This window comes from Salvelinus namaycush, chromosome 42 (genome assembly GCF_016432855.1).
Source record: "Salvelinus namaycush isolate Seneca chromosome 42, SaNama_1.0, whole genome shotgun sequence".
NCBI classification, from domain to species: Eukaryota; Metazoa; Chordata; class Actinopteri; order Salmoniformes; family Salmonidae; genus Salvelinus; species Salvelinus namaycush.
Window position 1 is genome coordinate 6,227,345 of NC_052348.1, and position 10,453 is coordinate 6,237,797.

A 10,453-nucleotide genomic window follows, 5' to 3' on the forward strand; every position below is an offset into this window, starting at 1 on the left:
GAAAACATGGACAGCAGCCCAGCACAACACCTTCTGTCCAGACGTCTGAAGACTACTATCCCCGTAGCTAACAAGCTACTTGAGCCCTGCGTCATGGTTGGCGTCACGGACAAACTGCGTCACAGAAAGCAGCTCGCTAAGTGCTTCTACGACCGGACTGCTCGAGACCTACCAGAGCTGGAGGTGGGTGAAACTATAAGGATGAAACCGCTGCCGGGAGACCACACAAGACTTTGGAGGCTGGGCACATGCCTACAGAGAGTTGCACCACGTTCTTACCTGGTGGATGTTGGTGGCTCCCTCTATCGTCGCATTCGGGTGGATCTGCGCGTAGCAGAGCAGACAAACCAGAACATGCCATACACTCACCTAGATGAGCTGGATCACAGTCCAGGCCTAAGGGTAAGGGGTGCAGAATTGAGACATGAGCCAACTGAAGGTGAGGCTTCTACCCCACCAAACTCTCCAGCTCGTGGCCCTAATCCTACCCCTGTCAGAGCCAATACTTACTCACGGGTGGGTCGGCTGTGCAAGCCACCGGACAGGCTCACTCTGTAAGCAAGATACTGTGTTAACTTGTCCTCTGTTTATAAAAAAATAAAAAAAGGAAGATGACAACTGAAGTAAAAAGAAAATGTCATGCTTTGCAATTGTTATGACTTGACTGTTAAGAACTCAATGTTATGCCGTTATGTTTGCACTTTCTATTGAAAAGGATGATGTTACGGAGTCTAGTTGATAGGTAATCGACTAGCCGGACTGTTCCCCAGACTCCACGCGTAGGGATTTGTACAATGCTTAACAAGGCTATTGAACTTGACATTGGTGTCTGTCTTTATTCCTTTATCCAACATATCATACTGAAACAGGATACTACTACTGAGAGTGAAGTTAACCACATGACTGACTCATCATCACCACCATCACGGCGACAACATAACCCTGGTTTCTCTGCCAATTCTGTTGTAATCCCTGAATGTGTTGACATTGACTTTGTATAAAACATATAGCACCCTTAACATAACAGACTGGTATGATGAAGACTTCAACAGACAGATGTAACGGCTCCAAGAGAAATCGAATTATTTCATGAGTTGGATAATCAATTGTGGAAATACTCTGAATGTAGACTATTCTAAGTTAGCAAAAAACACATAGATCTGTCTGTAATGTGGTGCTGAGCGATGAACCGAAATGTTGGTTATTTATCATTTTTGTTGGTTTCAATTATTATTTTTTGTGAGCTCAATGCGCACATTGCCAATTCCTCTAAAGATAAATCAGATCAAGCCCGAACTGTGCGATGTAGTAGGGAGTCTTAGTTTACAACAGGCGAATATTCGACAAAGTTTAGCGCAGAAAACCTGGTAATTAACTACAATGACCATAATCAATTGTGCGCCTACTTGTCCGGTCTGTGTGTTTCTGTTATGCCTGCTGAGTTAGAATGTGTGATCAAGAGCAGTTCCTTTGTGAGGAACTCTACCTGAAAATACATGATCTAAGTGATTGATAATTGGTATTCAGCAGTCATAGAAGTATGCCTTATTTACTTTGAACAACTACAAAATAAGTGATTTCGTTTGACAGCATAGCTAGCAGCTAGAGATAAGATAAAATAATAAAGTAATCAAATAATGTTTTTAGTATATACACAACTGAAATATTTTATTCAAGTAATGTAAATAAATGATGGTTAATAATTAATAAGTGATAACCAGTAATGGGCAGTCACTACCATCATGGGACTTTTAGTAATTGTTTTATTCTGTGTTACAGCATTCAACCCACATAATGCATAGTGCATTTAATGTTATTTAAAAAAATCTAAACCGAAATCGAAAACCGTGATTATTTTTTGAATAATAGAACTGAAACCAAACTGACTTCAAAAAGCACTAATCGCTCAGCACTACTGCAAAGACAGAAGGGTAGATTTGAGTGTACTCATTTCCACTGAAACTAGAGATTTAGCCGAGTAAGCAGCTGATTTGTGCTTGGGAAGTGAACAGGATGGGGCTGTGTTGACTAATCAAAAATGTTCCATATTTCACAATCCTGATACAATGTGGGATGATTCAGTTCTCAGTGAGTGGGGGTCTGATGTTTTCTGGTTAAAACATGTTTCTGTGTAAAGCAACCAAGGAGAGCAAATGTTGCAGTTTTGGAGATTTCAAATAGATTAGAAAAAAAGGGAAACGCTTCCATTCCCACTGAAAGGTGACTTCCAAGCTGTGTGGCTCAGCACAGCTTTCAAAAACTTGCCATCTCACCAGTGTGTTTGAGACAAACACTTGACGCCCACATCTTGATATTAGATGAAGGAAACCAAAATGTAATCAACTGTTTTGAAGAATGTAACTGTAATCAGAATACTTGTGTTTATTTATTTTTGGGTTGATTAGTTGCTTCATTTTTGTAATCTGATTACGTAATCCCGGCTACATGTAATCCGTTAGTACCTAATTCTGACCATACAGTACATGACCAATAACTGCTTAAAAAAAACAGGGACAGTTTCCCTGTTAGTGTAAGTGGAAAGAACTAACTGCCCTGAGGAGGGAGAGGAATAAGGGATTGGTGTAGAGGAGAATAAAAGAGAGATAAAGATGAGAAAAGACCTGAGTGGTGAGTAGAGTAGTGACCCCTGAATTGACTGTCATGGTTCCACCTGTCACCCAGATCAAGAATGTTGTAACCCACCAAGGAGCCTTTGGGCACCTACCAACTCCCTCCAACCACAGAACAACCTCAACCCAGGAGGAGCCAATGTCCAAGTCTCATCGCCCAGTGCTACAGGCGTCGCCGTAGTTCCTCCAGGGAACCTGCACCTGGAGCCCAAGATCCCAGCCCCCGAGCGGTATGACGGCCACCCGGGAGGATGCAAGGGGTTCCTCACTCAGTGTTCTCTGGTGTTCGAGCTACAGCCCTCCTCGTTCCACACTGATTGGGCCATGATCGCCTACACCATCTCTCTACTCTCGGGCAAGGCCCTGGCGTGGGCATCGGCGGTGTCGGAACAGCAGCCACCATCCTGCAACTCCATATTAGCCTTCACTGCGACGAGTTTTCGACTACCCAGTTGGCGGACGAGAAGCGGCCAGCTGACTGTTCAACATCCGCCAAGGGGTCAGACCATTGGCTGACTTCTCCATTGAGTTCCGCACCCTCGCCGCCGAGAGTGGGTGGAATACGGAGGCCTTGGTCACCGCTTTCCACCAGTGTTTGTCTAACTCCATCAAGGATGAACTGGCCTCTTGGGACCTGGGAGAGGACCTCGAGTCCCTGATAACGCGGGCAATCAGGATCGACAACCACCTCCGAGAACGCGTGAGACAGCGCCTTTATGACACCACCCCAGTATCCCGGTTTCCTGAGCACCCCAAGCCCCCCGAACTCAGCATTGAGGAGCCAATGCAGCTGGGACGCACATGTCTGAGCCCACAGGAGCGTGACAGGCGCATTCTCGAAGGCTGCTGCCTCTACTGAGGAGGTCTCAGCCATCTCTGAGCTACAAGCCCAGAGCTGATGGGAAATGCCAGGGCTCGCCCGTACAAGGGGAGACCCTGAGGAGCTGTGCTCCCAGCTACCCAGTCACCGTCTGTCACTACCCGTAACCCTCCACTGGGGGCACCAGATTCAAGCCTTCATGGACTCTGGGGCCACAGAGAATTTCATTGATCAAGACTTTTACAAATTACAAATCCCCTGCGTGAAATGTCCCATCCTTCTGCAGATTCAAGCCCTTGATGGATGCCCCCTTGTCTCTGGCTTGATGGAATATCAGACCAAGCCCATTCTACTGCAGGTTGGGGTGAATCACTCAGAGACTCTTAGTTTCCTTTTGATCACGGCTTCCGAGAACCCCCTTATCCTAGGGTACCGCTGTCTAGCTCTACATAACCCACTTATCTCCTGGTCATGGACAATTACATCCGGGAGTCGCTGGAGGCAGGTTTCATTCGGATGGAGGCCTGCGTCCTTGCATCGATTACAGCGGGATGAACCGGATTACGATCAATAATCGTTACCCCCCCACCCCTGATGTCCGCCGCCTTGGAGTTGGCAAAAGGGGCCCAATTCTTCATCAAACTGGACCTCCGCAACGCTGAGAATCAGGGAGAGAGATGAGTGGAAAACTGCCTTTAACACCCCTAGTGGTCACTATGAGTATTTAGTAATGCCCTTCGGATTATTGAACTCACCGGCAGTCTGTCAAGCATTGGTCAATGACACTCTTAGGGATATATTGAATCGGTTCGTCTTTGTTTACCTCGATGACATCCTGATCTTCTCCAAACCCCTTCCGTAACACATACTGCACATCCGTCAAGTCCTGAGACGCCTCCTGCAAAGTCAACTATATGTCAAGATAGAGAAGTGTGAGTTCCATGTATCCCAAGTTTCCTTCCTGGGTCACATTTTCTCTACCGAAGGCATCCAAATGGACCCCGTAAAGGTTGAGGCGGTCAACGACTGGCCCCGTCCTACCTCACTCAAGCAAGTCCAGCGGTTCCTCGGTTTTGCTAATTTTTACATCCATTTTATATGCAACTTTGGTGCGGTGGCAGCGCCTCTCACGGTCCTAACCCGCAAGTCCCAGACCTGTTTTTGCTGGACTCCCGAGGCTGACAGGGCATTCATGGAACTCAGGGGACGTTTCACCTCCGGACCTATCCCTGTTCATCATGATCCTACTCGTCCCTTTGTGGTAGAGGTGGACGTCTCAGACACCAGAGCAGGGGCTGTTCTTTCACAGCCGAATGAGGAGGATAAGAAACTGCACCCATACCCCTTTCTCCCGAAGGGATTCTTGCCAGCGGAACGCAACTATGATGTAGGCAACCGGAAGCTCTTGGCAGTTAAGTGGGCCGTTGAGGGGTGGAGACACTGGTTGGAGGGGACACCTCATCCTTTCGTGATCTGGACGGACCATAAGAACTTGGTCTCCATTCAAGAAGCCAAGAGGTTGAACGCTCGCCAGGCTAGGTGGGCTCTGTTTTTTAACAGGTTCGATTTCACACTAGCCTATCATCAGGATCCAAGAATCAGAAAGCAGGCGCCCTGTCCCGCCAACACGATGTCTCTAACGAGGAGAGGGACTCCAAGCCCATCATCCCCAGCTCCCGCATTGTGGCCCATGCGATATGGAGAACTACACAGACCTACCCAGACCACTGTACGACAAGCCCAGACCCAAGAACCTGACCCCGGTGGAGGTCCCACTAACAGACTTTACGTTCTGCGATCAGCCAGTTCGAGTGCTACAGTGGGGACACTCCTCTAAATGAACTGGGCATCCAGGGGTTAATCAGACACTGGAGTTCCTGAGGCAGAAATTCTGGTGGCCCAACATGATTGAGGATGTGAGATCCTTTGTTGCGGCCTGTGCCCAAAGCAAGTCCTCACGACAGTGACGGGCTGGGTTGCTCCAACCTCTGCCCATCCCCAACCGGCCCTGGTCCCACCTGTAGACTTTATCACAGGGTTACCTCTATCCCAAGGGCTTACCACTATCCTGGTGGTCGTTGAACGGTTCTCCAAGGCAGCCCATTTCATCGCCTTACCCAGTTGCCCTCAGCGAAGGAAACCGATGATCTCATGATTACCCATGTCTTTCAACTACACAGACTTCTCCAGGACATTGTCTCAGATCGTGGGCCCCAGTTCGTCGCACGGTATTGGAAGGCCTTCTGCTCCCTGTTGAGGGCATCAGTGAGTGTCTCCTCGGGGTTCCACCCATATTCTAATGGGCAAACTGAGTGGGCCAAACAGGAGCTGGAGAAGTTCCTCTGCTGTTTCGTTTCCACTCAGGCCAGCAACTGGAGCAAGTTCCTCGTCTGGGCGGAACATGCTCATAACACAATGCCGAACTCGTCCACTGGACTGTTGCCGTTCAAGTGTCAGTTCGGGTTTGCAGCAGAGACCATCCTAGAGACGTTAATGACACTCAGGTGTTTCCTATTACTCATGATGATTTCCCTGTTAAAGGGGGTGTGTTTTCTGGTTTCCTTTGCAGAAGCTTGAATTGTTTACCGTGTGCGTTTGTTTCCTGAGTGAGTTTTCGAGACTTGACACTTGTTTTTTTTTGCCAGTGTACTGTGATCCTGCGGCTACTGTTTATCAGTAAAGAATTTATGTTTATCCTTAACCACTGATTCCTCGTCTGGTCTCTTCTCTGCACCTGGGTCCAACATCACCACGTCACATTGACCTTATTGCTGTGTGTCTGACCTCACGCTGTGGACCTATCAGGTATCAGAGAGCAGGGACTGACACGAACATACACTCTGTTATTTGCATGTGCCTATGGGCACACACATATGCACACAGCCCGACCTAGTTAGGGAGAGTTTAGCCTTGTGCAATGTGCCTTGTAAAAATGTAAATTCTAGTGAGAAGATTTTCCTCCTGAGTATAACTCACAAAAATGTATATGTTTACATGTGGCCAATAGGCATGACGTCTGTATGCATAAAACAAATGGATGTTAGATGTATGTGTGTGTGTATACATATAAGCACAGATAGAACAATGAGACAGATATTTCACCGGATGTATACATTTGAAGCATCCGCTTGGCGTTTCCACTCACTACCAAATATGGTAGTGAGAGGAAGCCCAGTGGCCGGCAGTGGGAGAAGATGGAGCGAGATGGATTTTGGTCGACATTCTGCTAATTTTCTCATCAATGAAAGATTTGATCTCAATTCAGTTTTCTGTTCCCAAAACTAGAATCTGTTACGAACAGAGTGGACTAAGTTTTGTAGACTTTACTTTTTTTTTTTTATGTTGTTTAGAAGGAGAGCAAAGACGAATTGAGTTATTGCACACACGCACTTCAGAGTAGGCGGTCCCTAACATACATATGCAAATGCATGTTAGAGCATGCCAATAGGATCTCGCTAGCTGGTGCTTGGCTCTGCCCACCACCTTGCTTGTTCTGCCCACTATGACTAATTTGTTCCCATTTGAAATGACGGGCTGTGGTCTTTCTTGGTTTAGTTATACAAATATTTGATATAAGTGTGAATAAATGCCAGTATATCTGTGACTGTGTGTGTAGGTAAAGCAGGTTTGACCCGAGGGTCTATTACCTATCTTGAGCACAGGCCTGCAGCCAGACTGGGACTCCTGCCAGCTGGGGCCAAAAATAGCTGCAGTGGTCACAGACCCAGTTACACCTAACTACACTTGTACACTACATGGGAACACATCTATGTTGCACAGAATATCTGGTTAGTACAATGGCTGGAGAAGTGTTTAAAGAGAAATTTCACCCTTTTTCAACGTGAAATTGATCATCTCTAGCACCACCCTAACATCAAATCAAACTTGATTTGTCACATGCGCCAAATACAACAAGTGTAGACACCGTGAAATGCTTACTTACCGGGTTTGGCAGGTGTAGGCCGTCATTGTAAATAAGAATTTGTTCTTAACTGACTTGCCTAGTTAAATAAAGGTTCAATTACATGTTTTTTTCTGTTTGGGTTCAGTTTAAGCACATTCCAGATACAATATCCTTATGTCATATAGATGTGGTCGTAAGTAATCTTAGCCTGCTCATAGTTGGCTAAAATCACATGATTCACAGCCGATGATGTCATCAGTGTCTCCGGATGATGCCATCGGAAAAAACATATTTTCTTTTATCTTTGTAACTTTATTTTATCCTGGCGCCGGATCTGAGGAGACCCCCTCTGAAGAATCCCCATCCCCTGTCCATTTTGGTTGATCTCTCTCCCCTTACTATCTCGCTCTTCATCTCTTTCGTCTGTCTGGCTCTCTGATTTCGTTCCACCCCGATGCCCCCCAGCAGAACAGATAAAGTCGTATCTCAACCTTGACAGGGACAGATAGAGGATGGCCCCAAATGGCACCCTACTCCCTTTATAGTTCACTATGTAGGGAATAGGGTGCCCATTTGGGATGCACCCAGAGAGACAGCACCTGCCACACGAGTCCTGTCCACAGTGACTGACTGACTGTTTGTCTGGCTGGTCGTGTTATGCTATAACGACGATCACCAACAGGATGTCACGTCACTTCCAACCAGCACTCAGACGGAGACGGCAGGTAGCCTAGCGGTTTAGAGCATTGGGCCAGTAACCGAAAGGTTGCTGGTTTGAATCCCAGAGCCAACTAGGTGAAACATCTGTTGATGTGCCCCTGAGCAAGGAACTTAACCCTAGTTGCTCTGGATAAGAGTGTCTGCTAAATGACTAAACAAAAAACAGGGAGATGTGGCTTGATGGTCATAATTTCAACAGTGTTTGATGTGGACTGAAATGGGTGCTGGTACTGTTTATAGAGGAGCCTGTACATATTACTGGTGAATACTGGCCCAATTCAGGCACTGGTCATAAGTCATTTTTTGTTTAGTGTGCCAGTAAAACCAAAGGAGAAAAAGGGGAAATGGTCTGTCAATGAATTATCTTTCCCTTCAGCAGGAAAATGGCGCCGACAGACATAGCAGCTCACCTTCTAGCTCCTAAGCAACTTTGGAGTATTTTTGTGTGTTTTTTGTCCTTCACCCAGTACCCTGCCATGAACTTAAGTCACTGTCACTAGCCGGCTACCACCCGATTACTCAACCCTGCATCTTAGAGACTGCTGACCTTTGTACATAGACATGGAATCACTGGTATCTTTAATAATGGAACACTGGTGACCTTAATGTTTACATACTGTATTCTAGTCAATTCCATCCCATTCAACCATTGCTGTATAAATACTATTGTATCCTACGTATTCTACATATATACTAAATATTCTCTCCACATACGGTCCACAATGTCTATACATCCCATCATATATACATATTTATATTTATACTCCGACATTGCTTGTCCTAATATTTATATATTCCAGTCTTTAACTTTTAGATCTGTGTGTTTTGTTGTGAATTGTTAGATACTACTGCACTGTGGGAGCTAGGAACACAAGCATTTCACTACACCCGCAATAACATCTGCTAAATATGTGCATGTGACCGATAACATATTATTTGATTTAAAAGAGAGTTGGAAAGCATCATTCTAAGAAATCCAGCAACTCTTGGAGGACAGTGGAAGTTGATAAAGATCTTCTTTCTTGGTAAAAGTAATAATAAAGAAGCACTTTTATCAACTTCCACTGTCCTCCAAGAGTTGCTTGATTTCCAATTCCTGCTGTAGACACCAGCTAAGGCAGAGTAAATACACTGAGTAAATACACAATATGTTAACACTGGTACCACCATTCAGTGGCCATGTCATGAACAGATCAGTCTACTGACACCAACTAACTGTGAAGTGTGTCCAGTGAGAAAGAGAGAGATGACATGTCATAGAATGTTTGCATCACAACCAAGTCTGTGGCCCTGGTTGATTGGTGCTGTTGGCATGGTTATAGGTTGGTTTACTACTACTAGTAATGTGGAGTTAAAATGGATGGTCACAGATCTCTTCCTAAAACCAGGGGTGGTAAAACCGCCCCACCTCTCTTTCGACTCTCTCTCTCACTCACTCTCAGCTGTTTCCCCTAGTGCGGCCAGTCACTTGACCTCTCCTCGTGCTCCCCTGTGTGCGCACTAACAGCTGCGTCCAGGTGACACATTTTACCTGCAGAGCGCATGGACTGGCCAGTGCCGCGTCTAACTCTGGACCCATTTCAAAATATACAAAGTTGACTATAAACAATGTACTGGTCACCCTCCATTATACTACTCTTATGGCTAAACGACACCTGAAACGTGTCAAGAACAAATTTGTGATGTATATAATTAGCGCCAAACATACTAGTATCAACATATTAACTTTAGCATTGTTTAAACAGATATAAAATCATCCTTGTCACGGTCTACACAAAAGGCATGTACATTAATAGGATAACAAATGAAAGACTGTAAAATAAGAATGAAAAATAATGAGGGGAAAAAAACAAATATTCATATTCTTGTGCCATGTGCGTAGTCAAATTCCTCTTACCACAGACACAAAAGATCAGCAACATTTCTGAACATGTAAAACCAAAAAATATGATAGAAATTACTTACTTCAGACGCTAATCCCTGAAAGAATCGATATCTATGGTAAATGGTTTATTTCCCTTCTTTCGTGAAAAAAAGCGGGACTTGAATTGTTCATGTGTTACTAACACGTTACACAGTCAGTTACTGTGGGTCTTGTGAAACTTCACTTTCCATTCGGTTAGTTCCTCGTCACAACTTCATTACATCTGCATGGCTTTAAACCCCTCCTCCCCACGGTATACATAAATGGGACTCCCCACCCATACACAAAACGCCGCAACGAGTTTCCATTTACGCATGCACACCCAGTTGTCAGGGGTACTTTACAGCTGTCAAATCATCAAACACTGCTCTACTGCGCCACCTTGTGGCGATATAAAAAATATATACACTAACAGCATAATGTTTTTCCTGGTGATGGTAGACAACATCAGGGTT

The 10,453-nt window shown here is 45.3% G+C and overlaps 1 protein-coding gene across 1 annotated transcript in view; it reads right to left on the minus strand.

Annotated features, from left to right (window-relative positions):
- slc43a1b (solute carrier family 43 member 1b) overlaps window positions 1-10,161 on the minus strand; it is a 55,133-nt gene extending 44,972 nt beyond the window's left edge. The window contains exon 1 of the mRNA XM_038981666.1: window positions 10,040-10,161. The gene's annotated coding sequence lies outside the window, so the exon portion shown is untranslated. The remainder of the gene's footprint in view (window positions 1-10,039) is intronic.
- Between the last annotated feature and the right edge of the window lie 292 nt (window positions 10,162-10,453).